Source organism: Bactrocera neohumeralis, unplaced genomic scaffold, assembly GCF_024586455.1.
Source record: "Bactrocera neohumeralis isolate Rockhampton unplaced genomic scaffold, APGP_CSIRO_Bneo_wtdbg2-racon-allhic-juicebox.fasta_v2 cluster10, whole genome shotgun sequence".
NCBI classification, from domain to species: Eukaryota; Metazoa; Arthropoda; class Insecta; order Diptera; family Tephritidae; genus Bactrocera; species Bactrocera neohumeralis.
Window position 1 is genome coordinate 3023330 of NW_026089623.1, and position 14548 is coordinate 3037877.

The window sequence follows — 14548 nt, forward strand, 5'->3', positions numbered from 1 at the left end:
CATATCAGTTTCTTGTGATGAAATGTCACTGAAATGTCATCTGCAGTATGATAGGAAATTTGATAGGGTGATAGGTCTGGAAGATTATGGCGATGAAAATCGCACATCTAGAATAGCCACAACTGCAATGACCATAATGGTGCAAGGTATAGGTGGGGAACCTTGGTCCCACCCGTTAGCTTATTTCTTTATTAGAGGCTCATGTAAAGGGGATGTCCTCAAGAAATATATTCTTGAAGCCATTACCCAACTTCAAAATATAGGGCTAGTTCCTTGCCATTTTGTTTGTGACCAGGGTACCAATTTTCAAAATTTAGCCAATTTGCTAGGTGTTTCAATGTCACGGCCTTTTTTCAATGTTAATGGTAAGGAAATATGTTTTTTTTACGATAGCCCCCATTTATTAAAATGTAGTCGAAACTGCTTACAAAATATGAAAAATAAAGTCGATTTTAAAAATAGTCGCGTATGTTGGTCAGATATAGTCCATTTTTATAAACAGGACTCTAAGTCGAGTTATCGGTGTGCGCATAAATTAACCGATGCTCATATATACCCCAATACATTTCAAAAAATGAAAGTTAAATTCGCGTCTCAAGTGTTAAGTAATACGGTCGCTTCAGGTATGCTTTCTCTTTACAGCTCGGGAGCCTTAAGCTCAAATAGTATGAGTTTTATTAATACCGCGGATTTCGTTTCTTTTTTTAATAAATTATTCGATATCTTTAATAGTAGTTTCACTGAGGCCATTGTACCCACTAAAAAAGTTTTTATAAGTTCCCCGGAGCAAAACCAGTTTTTAGATGAGGCAGAAAAAGTTTTAAAAACAATTCGGGTCGTAGATGAGTTAGGAAACAACACAACAAATAATTTCAATTTTATTAAGGGGTGGTTAATTAATATTAATAGTTTAAGACGATTGTGGCGATTGCTGTCACACTCAGGATTTCCTTACCTAAAGACAAGACGACTATGTCAGGACAGCTTAGAGCATTTTTTTGGTCACATTAGAAGTAGGGGAGGTACTAGAGTAACACCTTTCATGTTCTCTAGTTTATTTAGGAAGTCGTGGGGTTTACGTTACGTAAATATCGTAACAAAAGGTAACTGTGAGCTGCCTTTAGAACCCGAAGCCACAGTTATATCAGAACATAGCCATAATGTTCTTCTTAATGTGTGCAATGATTCCGTTTTAAGTGACCTTTCTTGGCAGGATTTCCAGGGTTTACCACGGCCCGAACACTCCATTGTTAGATCCATTACTTTAGATAGTAGTTTAGAAATTAACTTTTTAAAGGAAAATGCTTTTAACTATTTTTGCGGCTACCTTTATTTGAAAATTTTTAAAATGCACACATGCCTCCTGCCATTACCTTATTTAGGAGATGAAATTCCTTCTGATGAATTCATCTTCATACACCAAAACCAGATCGATAAATGCAACTTAGTGAAGCCGCCTCAAGAATTTGTTGCATTTATTAATAATTTAGAAACAAAATTTGTTGAGGAATTTGACAGAAATTGTCATAAAATAGGATGAGGAGAAATTCTTTTACTAAATTAAAATATATTAGGCCCTTCTTGTGTTGTGAAGACTGTGACCCAAAGGTAGTTATTGCTCTATTTATTAGAATTAGAATTTATTTTGTGACTAAATTTTTAAATAAAGATTTATCTCTACCCAATTTTAAGAATAAAATTTTGTGTGTTTCTCATTTGTAGTTTTTATCTTCCTTTTTTAGTGGTTGCAATGAGCTAAATATTTTATACTAAAATAATATTTTTTAAGCAGATTCGCATTAAGAGACTCTAAAGTTAGAACGATAAAGAATAGAAAGTTTTTAATTACAAATTAGAATTTGGGGCTTAAATATTGGCATTTGTATATATAGTACGTTTATTTTTATAGTTTTAAGTATCATACTCGTATAGTATTATTATGTGATATCAAGTGATATTGTTTTTGTTACTTTTTTTTTATACTTTTATACTCGTATATGAATTGTTATCGTTATGTTTTTTTCATTTTTTTATGTAAATAAATTTTTAATGGGTGATATAGGCCTACTGGGGAACCGAGCACCCAAAAATAACTTCGGTAACGCGCCATTTTGCATACCTCATAGGTGGTGTGGAAAATGCGAATTGGGTGTTTTACATATTTAAAATGCCCAAAAAATAGTTTTTTTCTGATCTGGCCACAATGGAAAATGTTATAAAAAACGCTTATTTTGAGGCGCTCTCACACTGGAATAAGTTTAACATCCCCTTATTCCTGATGTTAGCCCTTAAAAATAGCTTTGTATCTTAACTGCTAGTAGCTGCTAGCAATCAGGAAGAAAAACATTGACAGTTACTCTCACAAAGAGCGAAATAACAAAAAAGTAAAGAAACGGAAAACTAGCAAGAAAATACCAAAATGTTGTTTTTCACAATCACTTCATATCAATACTTGAAAATTAATCCAAAAAAATTATTTTCACAATTCAAAATAATGAAAATAAGCAAAATCAAAGAAAATTCGTCAAATATCGCTTTTTGACACATGTGTTTCTTCATAAAGTATTAGTAGCTATTTTCTGATTTGATTTCACTAGCAGAAATTAACAACTCTCTCAGCTTTTTACGCTCTCAATTTATGCTCTTTTCTAGTTTCTGCTAGTTTTTTTTGGTTAAAAAACGCTTTTCCAACAAAAATTGTGCTAGCTAGTAATAGTTATGAGATAAAAAACCAACCTAATGAGTGTTACCAAGTCAAAGGGATGAGACAGTTTAACAATGATATACGCGTTTTAATGGTTAGTCATTGTTCAATTACGGATGACATAGCACCACACTCAAATGTCAAGATGAACGACTATATTTTCAAATCGAACCCGCCATAGATAATTTTAAACTTATTTAAATCAAATATTTCTTACAGATTCATTGAAAAAAAAAAGATGAAAACTTGTTAAGCTCGTGGAATAAAATCCTGAAACTGTACAAGGCAAGACACATTTTGGTAGCAGTAAGATTAAAACTGGATTGGATTGTTATTGAAAATTGAAGAAGTCGATTTCCGAACCCGATCGGTTAATACGCTCAACCAATATACATGTGTAATTATTCCCAGTCCTCTGAATTTGTAGTTGATTGATTCGTTCCCGTTTTGTAAGAATACTCAATACAATAAATTTTGTCCTTTTGGTTGATTTTATAAAAAATTAACTCACTCCGCGGCTTCGCACTCATTAAATCTTTTGAAGGAATATCAAAGATTACTAATAAAACAAAATTTCTAAATACATAATATGTACACGAATACTATACCGTTGATCAACTTTGTGATTGTGGTGTTAACCCAAATTTTTTCTGAGTAATGGTTTTGATGTATTTTTTTTAGATTTTTATATTTTTCGAAACAAATTTTTTCAATTCCGAAAATTATTTTACAAAAAGAAACTGAAATTTATTTCATCGAATAAAATTGCAAAACAGCGGTGATTTTCCAAAAGATTGTGCAAATTTTCACATCTTTCCGAACGATAACGTTACAGTTAACATTACGTTATTCTGTGGTAAAAATCAGAGCTGTTGGTATTTACCTCCCTATAGCATATTCATCATATAGTATATATTTGAGTTAGTTAGATTGATTTTAATATAAATATTTCGGATATGAAGCACATTGTAGTCGGTCGTGTAATTTGCCTAACATCAAATGTTGAATTTGTAAGAAATATTTTACATAGACAAGTTGAAGTAGTGCGGTCATCCGCAAGTACAGTGAAATCGCTCATAAGCGGACAATGGCGGGGCCAGCCTTCCTATCCGGTTCATAGAGTTGTCCTTAATAAACATCAAAAAATATATAATTATGTGTAATAATTATGAAATTATTATAATAGGGGAAATAAAAAAAAATTATTTGGTAATGGTCAAAACATATATACATACCAATATTTAATTAATTGAAAATAAGTTTTTAATTTCTGTTTGATGTTGTTGCCGCTTTAGAAGTTTAGATTGGAAAACTCACTCAATATTTTTCAGACACTTAAAACCCCTGGTAGTCATTTCTTGAGAATTATTTCAAGTTTTTTACTTAAATCAAAAAGGAGTCAACACAGCCTGTCTCGGAGCACACATTATTATCAAAATCAATGAATCAATGAATGTAGATTATTACTATTCAATAAAGTTCATGTTAAATTACTGTTGTCGAAGGTGGATGTCAGAGTCCGCCCGAGAAAAGATACTATTGGGCGAGAACGAGCGATGAACCACTGCATATTTTTTCATATGCAATCGCTCGAAAGATGTCAGACTGAGAGCGAAGCGATAAAGCGAGAGAACAGTTCGCAAACTGATGACCAGAAAGGGACAGATCAAGAAAATAGTCGTATTGCTGTCAGAGTTGAGTGACAGTGAAATAGATAAGTTTAGAATACACCGAGTTCATGCATATCAAATACAAAAACAGCTAGCACGATATAATGAAATTGAGCGATTCCGCAGACGCAGTGTTCCTGTGATTCTGGAACCAGCTGCATTCCACTATGATCCGACGCTACGACCTTTTGATAGAAGCTGTGAACAGTGGATCTGGTAGAATAATAATTCCATAATTCCTTGATGCTCTCGGAGGAACCAAAAAAACGTTCAATATTTCATTGTTTTTGTCGAGGATCCGATCGCGGAATGATGTAGCACGTCTGAAATAGCTGCGAGTCTGCATAAAGGCGAGTGAACTGCACATTCTGCCTTAAAATTACCATTGAACATACAAACCACTGAAACACCAATTTACAACATCGCCAAAAATCGCGCAATGGCCAAGATCCTACAAGAATCCCCGATAAACTGTTTCTGACCAACTAAATGCATCCCTCATCGAATTTGTGGCAGTACGCAAAGAAACTAAAATTAACAACTAATATGCGAGCATTTTTGTAAGAAGATGAAACTGCAAATGTGTTTTCGAAGCAGTTGTTAAACATTGCAAATAATAAAGTCGCAGTGGACACTTCGACCGGATTCATCACATTACCAACAGATTTCTGTCTCATCACAGACACAAAATAAGAGCTTATTCAGCGTGTTTACCCAGATATAACGCAACAATTCAATAGTCATAACTGGCTAGGTGAACAAGCAATACGACCATTTATAATTTTCTTCCAGAACAAATGGTACTATAAACTCAAATAAGTATCCTTAACTTCTTACCGCTGGTGGGGAAAAAATATAGACTTACATACATATGTATATGAGCTGAGAATTTATTCATTCTGATTTTATTTTGTATTTTCCTTGCTTATATACAAATTTTAAAACTATCTTAAATAACTAAATATATGTGTATGTGTGTGTGTTTGTATGCCCAGCAAAACCTGCGTAACCGAAACTCCCACACATTTACACAATTTTTACTTATTACTAACACACCCTCACAAATCATTTAATTGCGTAAAGAGTCTATCCGCGGTGCCTTTTGATTGTTTTATATTACAAGCTCTTCACACAACATCTTTTCTATAAAAACAAAACAAAAGAAGACAAATTGATTTCGGACTTGCCACTGTTTATGGAAAACGATGTATGTAAAAGTATACAACATGATAACATGATTGTTTACATTCGTTTATTCGTTGCGAAAATTCGAATTCAAAGAAAAAGAAATTCGGCACGCGTGTTAAATTGTGAAAAATTTGTATTCTAATTAAATTTGGTTATATTTTATGAAAAAAGTGATTAAAAACGTGATTATAAAAGTGGTCCATATATAATTTGAAAAGGTGAGTAAACGGAGTAAATTTTAATATGAAAAAAAATACATTTAGTGCTTACATGAGCCGAGAAAAAAAGGCTTTTAATGTCAGTGCCTCCATATTTGCCAAAATATGTAGTATTAATGTGAATTCTGATAGTGATTCAAATGTGGAAGAATTGAGCTCCGTAGATATATGTATCTTTAAATGATTATGATAGCCAAGATACCATTGATAGTGATAGTGGCAATGTGAATATTGTAGTGAAAAATGATAAATGCAAAGAAATAAAAGCTTGGGCTTTACGCAATAGAGTGTCCCACAATACAGTGACTGATTTGCTTCAAACCTTGCGAAAAATAGGTTTAGTGGATTTGCCCTTAACAGCAAAAAGTCTATTAGGTACAAGTAGAAAAAAGGTTAATATTGAAACCATTCCAAGTGGCGCGTTTTTATATAGAGGAATTCAAAATTATTTTGAGAAAAATTCATTTCCTCACCTTGAAATAAAAGATAGCATTGTACTTGATATAGGAATAGATGGTCTTAGATTATTCAAAAATTCTTATAAGGTGTTATGGCCAATTTTAGCGTCCATCGTTGATTTTCCAAACGAATTGCCATTTACAGTAGCATGTTTTTCTGGAACAGAAAAACCCTGGAATATTAACGATTTCTTAAAAGACTTTTGTGAAGAAGTAGCTTATTTAAAAGAAAATGGTCTTCAGGTAGGTTCTTCTTCCGTTAAAAAGAAATTTAACATTCGTTTATTTTGCTGTGATTCTCCCGCTCGAGCTTTTGTCACAGGTGTGCAATCGCACACTGGAAAAACCAGCTGTTCGAAATGCGATCAAATCGGAGAATACAAAGAGAGAAGAGTTTGTTTTTCAAAACGAGTTAATCAATTAAGAACTGACTTGTCTTTTAAAAATAGAATTGATAAATCACATCATATTAATCCATTTAAATTTAGAGAAAGCATTTTAGAATTAGCTAATTTCAATATGGTCTCCCAATTTTCATTAGACCCGATGAATCTTGTAGATCTTGGTGGATGTAAAAAGTTGCTTCAATTACTAATTAAGAAAGGGAATATAAATGTAAGCAAAATTAACGAAAAAATAACTTTTCTCTCTAATTTAGTTCCTTCTGAGTTTGGCAGGATATGTAGAAGTTTAGATGAAATCAGCAATTGGAAAGCGACAGAGTTTAGGCAGTTTTTATTGTATGTAGGCATATTTGTCCTAAAACATTGTATTAGTAGTGACCATTACTACCATTTTTTATTATTGAACGCAGGAAAGGCTGTTATCATGTGAAAAATCATATAGTACTGAAGCCAACGTTGCCCAACAAATATTACAAGGATTCGTTGATTTGTTTGGGAATATATACGGAGACCATTTAGTTAGTTATAACGTGCATGGTTTACTGCATTTAACTGACTGCACTAAGCAATTCGGTCCTCTAGATCAGTTTTCAGCCTATAAGTTTGAAAACCATATGCAATATTTAAAAAAACTTATAAATAAACCGAATAAAATCCTTCAGCAATTGCATTTAAGACTTGATGAAAGAACTAATACAAACATTGAACCCAACAAAACTTTAAAAATTAATTTATTTAATATAGAATTTAAAAAAGAAAAAGATTGTTATTGTTTTAGTGAAAAATTAGGGCCCATAAAAGTAATAACTATGTCAGACGAATCTGGTTGCGTTATGGTATCTGCACATTGTTTTTTAGATGTTGAAAATTATTTTGAAGAACCTTTAGAATCGTCATCGGGTTTAGGTATTTTAGTAGCGAAGAAATTAGATAAAAAAGTATTTAAAATCAAAAAAGACGACATAGTTTACAAATATTTCTCTATTTCACATGAGGGAAAGTTTCTCCTTATACCCTTTCTACATCATTTATTTCATAAATTTTCAAATTAGGATTTTTAAGTCTTTATGTACATATATTTTTCTCGGCTCATTTTATTACATTTTCATAAATTTTTGGAAAAGAACTTTGATACTGCCAATTTTTATTTCTCAATTAGATGGAAAATATATTTGACGAAATTGACTTGGAGGATTGTCCAACAACGTCTTCAACTCCCGCAAAAGGTATGTAAATAAATGTAAACTTACAAAATTTCGTTTCAATATATTGTTACGTTTTTGTTATTGTAGACCAATTACATTTAAAGCGTAAAAAGTTTAACACGTCTGGTTGCTACAATACAGAGGTCAACATTTCAAAACGACCTGTGGAAGGAAACGGTAATCTAACATCCATATAATTTATTTCTTTAAATTTGTTTAATTTATTATGTTTCCAACCTTTTTCCAAAGGTTATTGACATTTTAACCACTATTTCCAAACAGCTTGACGATTTGACGACGAGGGTATGCGATTTGGAAACTAAAATCGATAAGCATTTAAAAGAAAATGTAAGTGAACAGTTTTTATATGCATACATTATTATTTTTCTCTACATGTCTCTTTGTTTCTTTTTCAGATTATTCATAAAAGTGAAGAAATGGCGCAGCAAAAAACGGTTCGTGAATGCAAGGTCCTCATCCGCAAAATTCATCAATCGGTATGCCGAATGACTGGTAAAGATGTCGACAAGGTTCAAACCGAAATTGCTTCCACCCTTTGGAAATGGACGAAAAATTGAAAGGCGACGAATTTGCTGCTACAACGGTAAGTAATATATAAACTTTTTTCAATAAACAATTCAGTTTTTACATACTATTTTTATTTACAGAAACAATTCGTTTTGAGGATAAAAGGTACTTCAGATAGTGTACATAATGTGTTGTTAAGTCTGTACACTGATGAACTTCTTTATTTATGTAACTGGGACGGTAGGGGTGGGTGGTATACTATTTGCATCACAAATTATTTACAAATTATACACAAATTTACAATTGATCCTGCAATTCAAGCGGATTTGAAGCATCCCTAATCTTTCTACGAGCGACTCTTTGATCTTGCACATTTTCATCTGCTAACAGCAGTCTCCTTAAATTTATATTAATCATTTTAAATTTTTCACTAAAGTAAAATGCGTTCAATTTGGTTTCTTTGTTAATATCGGGTGATTTTTTAAGAGCTTGATAACTTTTTTTAAAAAAAAACGCATAAAATTTGCATCTCATCGGTTCTTTATTTGAAACGTTAGATTGGTTCATGACATTTACTTTTTGAAGATAATTTCATTTAAATGTTGACCGCGGCTGCGTCTTAGGTGGTCCATTCGGAAAGTCCAATTTTGGGCAACTTTTTCGAGAATTTCGGCCGGAATAGCCCGAATTTCTTCGGATATGTTGTCTTCCAAAGCTGGAATTTGCTGGCTTATTTCTGTAGACTTTAGACTTGACGTAGCCCCACAAAAAATAGTCTAAAGGCGTTAAATCGCATGATCTTGGTGGCCAACTTACGGGTCCATTTCTTGAGATGAATTGTTCTCCGAAGTTTTCCCTCAAAATGGCCATAGAATCGCGAGCTGTGTGGCATGTAGCGCCATCTTGTTGAAACCACATGTCAACCAAGTTCAGTTCTTCCATTTTTGGCAACAAAAAGTTTGTTAGCATCGAACGATAGCGATCGCCATTCACCGTAACGTTGCGTCCAACAGCATCTTTGAAAAAATACGGTCCAATGATTCCACCAGCGTACAAACCACACCAAACAGTGCATTTTTCGGGATGCATGGGCAGTTCTTGAACGGCTTCTGGTTGCTCTTCACCCCAAATGCGGCAATTTTGCTTATTTACGTAGCCATTCAACCAGAAATGAGCCTCATCGCTGAACAAAATTTGTCGATAAAAAAGCGGATTTTCTGCCAACTTTTCTAGGGCCCATTCACTGAAAATTTCTTGATTGGACTTTCCGAATGGACCACCTAAGACGCAGCCGCGGTCAACATTTAAATGAAATTATCTTCAAAAAGTAAATGTCATGAACCAATCTAACGTTTCAAATAAAGAACCGATGAGATTTTGCAAATTTTATGTGTTTTTTTTTAAAAAAAAAGTTATCAAGCTTTAAAAAATCACCCGATATTTTATTTGACGTTTTGACAGCTGTCATCTCACATTCGAAATTTCGATGTGAAATGCTGTTCACCCGAAATCTTTCTGCGTTCATGGTAAGGTGAACGATTTCGGGTGAACGAAATATTTCGCTGGTGAACTATTCCACGCGAATATTCATGATAAGGCTGAATGGCAAACGTTCCCAAAAATTTAGTGATACTACTGAAACGTTCAGTTAACAGAATAGCATGCTTGTTTGAACGATGAGTATATAACGGATGTGACACGAGTACAATTACTTTGTTCGTTTTGCGGTTTTCGGCGACTAATACATCTGTTTTATCCTTGCTGAGAGGAAGATCACTACTGTCCAAGTAGATCATCCCTATGATGCCTCTACTGGCACAATCAGCTGGATTATGAGAAGAACGAATGTGATGCCATAACAAGGGGGATGTCATCTCTATCTAGCATCGCAAAACCCGTGAAACGATGTTTTAACAGGTGGAATCATTCTCATTTATCGTGCGATACAAATTTAATTAAGCTGTGTAAGATGTGACCGATGCTTCAGCCATTCGCGGCAAAGATCGTCGGATAATGGTGAGTCCTAAGATAGACCGGCAGACTACAATCGCTGGGTCAGTATTTTCCCGGTTACGACAACAGGCGATAACAATCTAGTAGGATCAAAGAGTCGAGCCACCTCGCTGAATACACGGCGCTTCGTAGGTATATCTTTTCATAGCTCGAGGCGAAAAAATAACTAACCCGAGAGTGCGTTCCATCTTAAGCCCAAAAATAAAGCCTCACCAGGATGGAAGATATAACTAGGAAGAGATGGCTCATTAGATAAACGCATCATCACACAACTATCGTTCGAGCTGGATTTTCTTAGAACTTCTTAGGCTAAGAAGTCGCCCAAATAAAATAAAATTAATATCACAGTTCGAGCGGTCGCCGCTTGTTGTATGTCAGGAACCACAGCGCAATTGTCATAAGCACATTTTTGTAGGGTTCGTACTCCATTGTAAGGACTACGTGCCATATATGCTATGGGTAATTGTCTTCAGGCGGTACACTCAATTATCGTCTGCAGGAGACTCCAGAAAGAACATCCGTTTGAAGGCGAGATAAAGTGAGAAAGCGAAATATCCCCTCCACAGGGCTGTGTGCTGGTTTTGGGTCGTAAAAAACACTACCCATGAAAAAGTGTAAATAGACTTGGATAAGAGACCCCCTTTTTGACGACGACTATGGCAAGCGAATTAAGGATTACGACATGAGGGCATGCACCTGGAATGTCCGGTCCCTTAATTGGTCCTTGTGGCATCAAAGATGCCTACTATGAACGCTTGAAGCGCACCTATGAGAGCTGCCCCGCCACGATGTCAAAATCGGGCTTTGCGACTGTAACGCCAAGGTGGGCAAAGAAGGTATCTTTGGAGCAACAGTCGGTAAATCGACTTCGCCGGGGCCCGAAATATGGTTATCTGTAGTACTAGATTTCTGCATAAGAAAATACATTAGCTACCTGGTTGTCTCTGGATCAAGCCATCAACCACATCGATCATCTTGTGATAGAAGAAAGACATGTCTCCAGTGTTCTAGACGAGCGTACGCTCCGAGGTCCTAATATCGACTCTGATCACTATCTTGTTCCTTCCAAGATTCCTGTGTGCAGCAAAAAACGCACCTCTACAAACAAAAGGAAGGTTCGACGTCGAGAAGCTGAAATCACAACAGGCAGCCGAACGACTTTCGACTCTCCTGGAATTCCTGCTCTCTGCGAGTACTCGTCAACAACTTGGTATAAGGGAAATGTGGGACTGCATTTGAAGCTCCTTACGTACAGCTGCAACCGAAACCATAGGATTGCGGAAAATACAAAAGAACAGCTGGTACGACGAGGAGTGCCGTGTCGCAGCGGAGAGAAAACAGACTGCCTACCACGCCACATTACAATCGACCACAACACGTGCGGGATGGGATAGATACCGAGAGTTGACAAAAGGAAGTGAAAAGTATTAGCAGACAGAAAAACAGAGAAGCCGAAAAGCGTGAGTATGTAGAGCTTGAAAAGCTGGCCGACAGGGGTAATGTTCGAAAATTCTACGAAAAAATGCGGCGGCTAACAGAAAGTTTCAAGACCGGAGCATACTATTTTAGAACCTCCAGAGGTGATCTATTAACCGATGCTCAGAGCATACAAACATTATGGAGGGAACATTTCTCCAGCCTGCTGAATGGCAGTAAATGCATAACCCCAGGAGACGGTGAACCCGATGAACCCCGATTATGCACCCACGTCACTGTGTCATAGTTGATAGCGTTGATAGTCATAACATCGAAATCGTAGATAATTTCGTCTATATTGGAACCAGCGTCAACACCAACAACAACGTCAACCTGTTGATAACTCAGCTATATCCGCGCAAGCGGTTTCTACGCCAGTAAAAAAGTAGAAGGGGCTTGATCAATTTTGGTTGGTTTCAGAAAATTGTTGGTCATAAGGTGGCACACACTAAAGGCATTATTCGTGCGAAGTTTAATGCCGTTATATTAATTTCTTTATGATTTTTGTACTGGAAACTGAACGATTCAAGTGGAAAATTGGAAAAAGAGCTGCCTTACGCCGCAATGTCTGAATTTGCTATCCGCGCAAATCTAATACGGCTCTGTAAAAAGACGTTGAGCAATACCAAAAGCTTTGTCAGCTTCGGGAAGGACCTCTTCGAACCGTTCGATACCACACGAGTCTTCAGACAAGGCGACTCTCTTATGTGCGAGTTTTCGAGAGAAAGGTTCTGCGAAAGATTTATGGTTACCGTATTCGATGGAACGATGGGCTGTGTGATGTATACGACGGCGTTAACATAGTTCAGCGAATTAAAGAGAGCGTCTACACTGGCTAGGTCAAGCCGTCCGAATGTACGCCAGTAAAGAAGAAGGATATATATAGTAAATTTAACCTCTTCGAACGAGTTTGAAAATAATTATAATATATTTTAGCTGACGCGAGCTAAAATATAGCAATAAAACTAAGTATAAGTTAATTGCCATAATTAAGTCACGAGTATTCCAGTAATTAGTAAAGTTTTGCCAGCATCTCAAGGAATTTCCTGTGCCTTGATTTTTGCGAGTTGCAAGATTGTAAAATGTTTGGTTACACCCGAATTTAGCCCTTTCTTACTTGTTTGTATTAATTTCCACCTGTCTAACGAGATCATTTGTGCTTCTGGACAATCTATTATTGAGCATTCGATTAAAAAGTAATTAAATGTTAAAATATGTATTATTGCTTTCACTGACAATTGAACATAAAGATCGTGAATTTAGGGGTGCTTCAATTTGTGATAGCAAAGTAATCATCTCTTCAAATGTCAATTTACTTTCGCCTAACATGAACATTTTCATTTATCATTTTCAATTATTAGTGAGGATGAAATTTTTGTCTTCTTATTATTCATCATTATCTGTGTTACTTTTTTTTTATATTTTCTCGGATGTTGTAAAATTCCCGTCAACATCCTGTAAAACTTTGAAACTAAAAATCTATTTTTCTTAAGGGATCGTCTCAGTGTGACCCTCCGAAAAATCGCTGATTTTCGCGATTTTTTTTAATGTTGAAATTAACTAGTCGGTCCAGTTTTCTTTTTTTTTATAAATAAATACATTCATGACGAATACAAAATGATTTTTATATGTTTATTTATTGGGGGTATACTAGTTAAATAACTTGTTGAAATGACAAAAGAAGATCCTGTACGATGTTCACGATTGCGGCCACAATTTTGATTTATAACAAAAAGAATCAGTAAGAAAGTCACTATAGCGCTATGGAAGCTTTTTTTTTTTTGTTTTTTTGACATTTGACAAAATGGCGGTGGCAAATAATCGAATTTGGCTATTTTTTTCAGACAGGTCTTCTTCTAGGTGACGTTAAAAACGTGTGCAGATCAGCTTTACCAATATTTTAGCCATCGTAACGATCTTACAAAGTTGTCGATACGCACTCGGCTCGTCCGCTGGTTTGTTTGGTTTCTGAAGGAGGACCAGACGTTGCTTCTTCTATATCCTTGGGAAAACGCCTTCATTTAGGCACCGAAAAAAAATTCCAGCGAAAACCTTCTTGCTGTGTTTAACTGCGATCTAAAGCGCCGTGTTTAGGATGCCATCAAGTCCAGTTGCCTTTGCATTGCCGAATCTCTCCGCCACTTCTACTATCTCCTCCTCGTCGATTGACAAAGCTTAAACCACTGACGGCATTCATCTGCTCGTTTACTGCTCTTGCGTTGAAAAAAGCGTTTTCACCACTTTTTCTAGCAAGGTTGGTGCCTGGTTTCAAACAATCAAAACAATGCGGTTTCGCGTCTTCTTGCAAATTTCCAGCATAATGGCAAAGCTGTGTGTGTAGAAGTCGCGCACTTTCCAATGTGCAGTTCGTGCAAATGAGCTGCAGTCGAATGTAATATCTATAATCGATCAGCGGCCATTCTTTTCGAAGGTATTTCTGCCGCCGATATTAAGCGGCACTGCATCTAGACAGCGAGCGCTTTGAGCAGAGCATTACCCCGCCTGTTTGAGTTGCTACTACCCCAGGCGTCCTGGACTAGTTCGTCGAGGATCTGTTCATAACCACCTTGTAGTACACTCGGAGCGACGAAATACTGGGACAGACACCTACACATGTATGCGTGTGAATATAAAAATGAGTTATGTGGAAGCTTCCAAATATGGTAAGCTTTAGTATGCACACA

The 14548-nt window shown here is 35.7% G+C and overlaps 1 long non-coding RNA gene across 1 annotated transcript; it reads left to right on the forward strand.

Annotated features, from left to right (window-relative positions):
* The first annotated feature begins 8100 nt into the window (after positions 1-8100).
* Positions 8101-8604, forward strand: LOC126764965 (uncharacterized). The gene is made up of 3 exons (XR_007668171.1): positions 8101-8195; positions 8264-8451; positions 8516-8604. It is a non-coding gene; the product is annotated as an uncharacterized LOC126764965 (long non-coding RNA).
* Positions 8605-14548: the final 5944 nt, after the last annotated feature.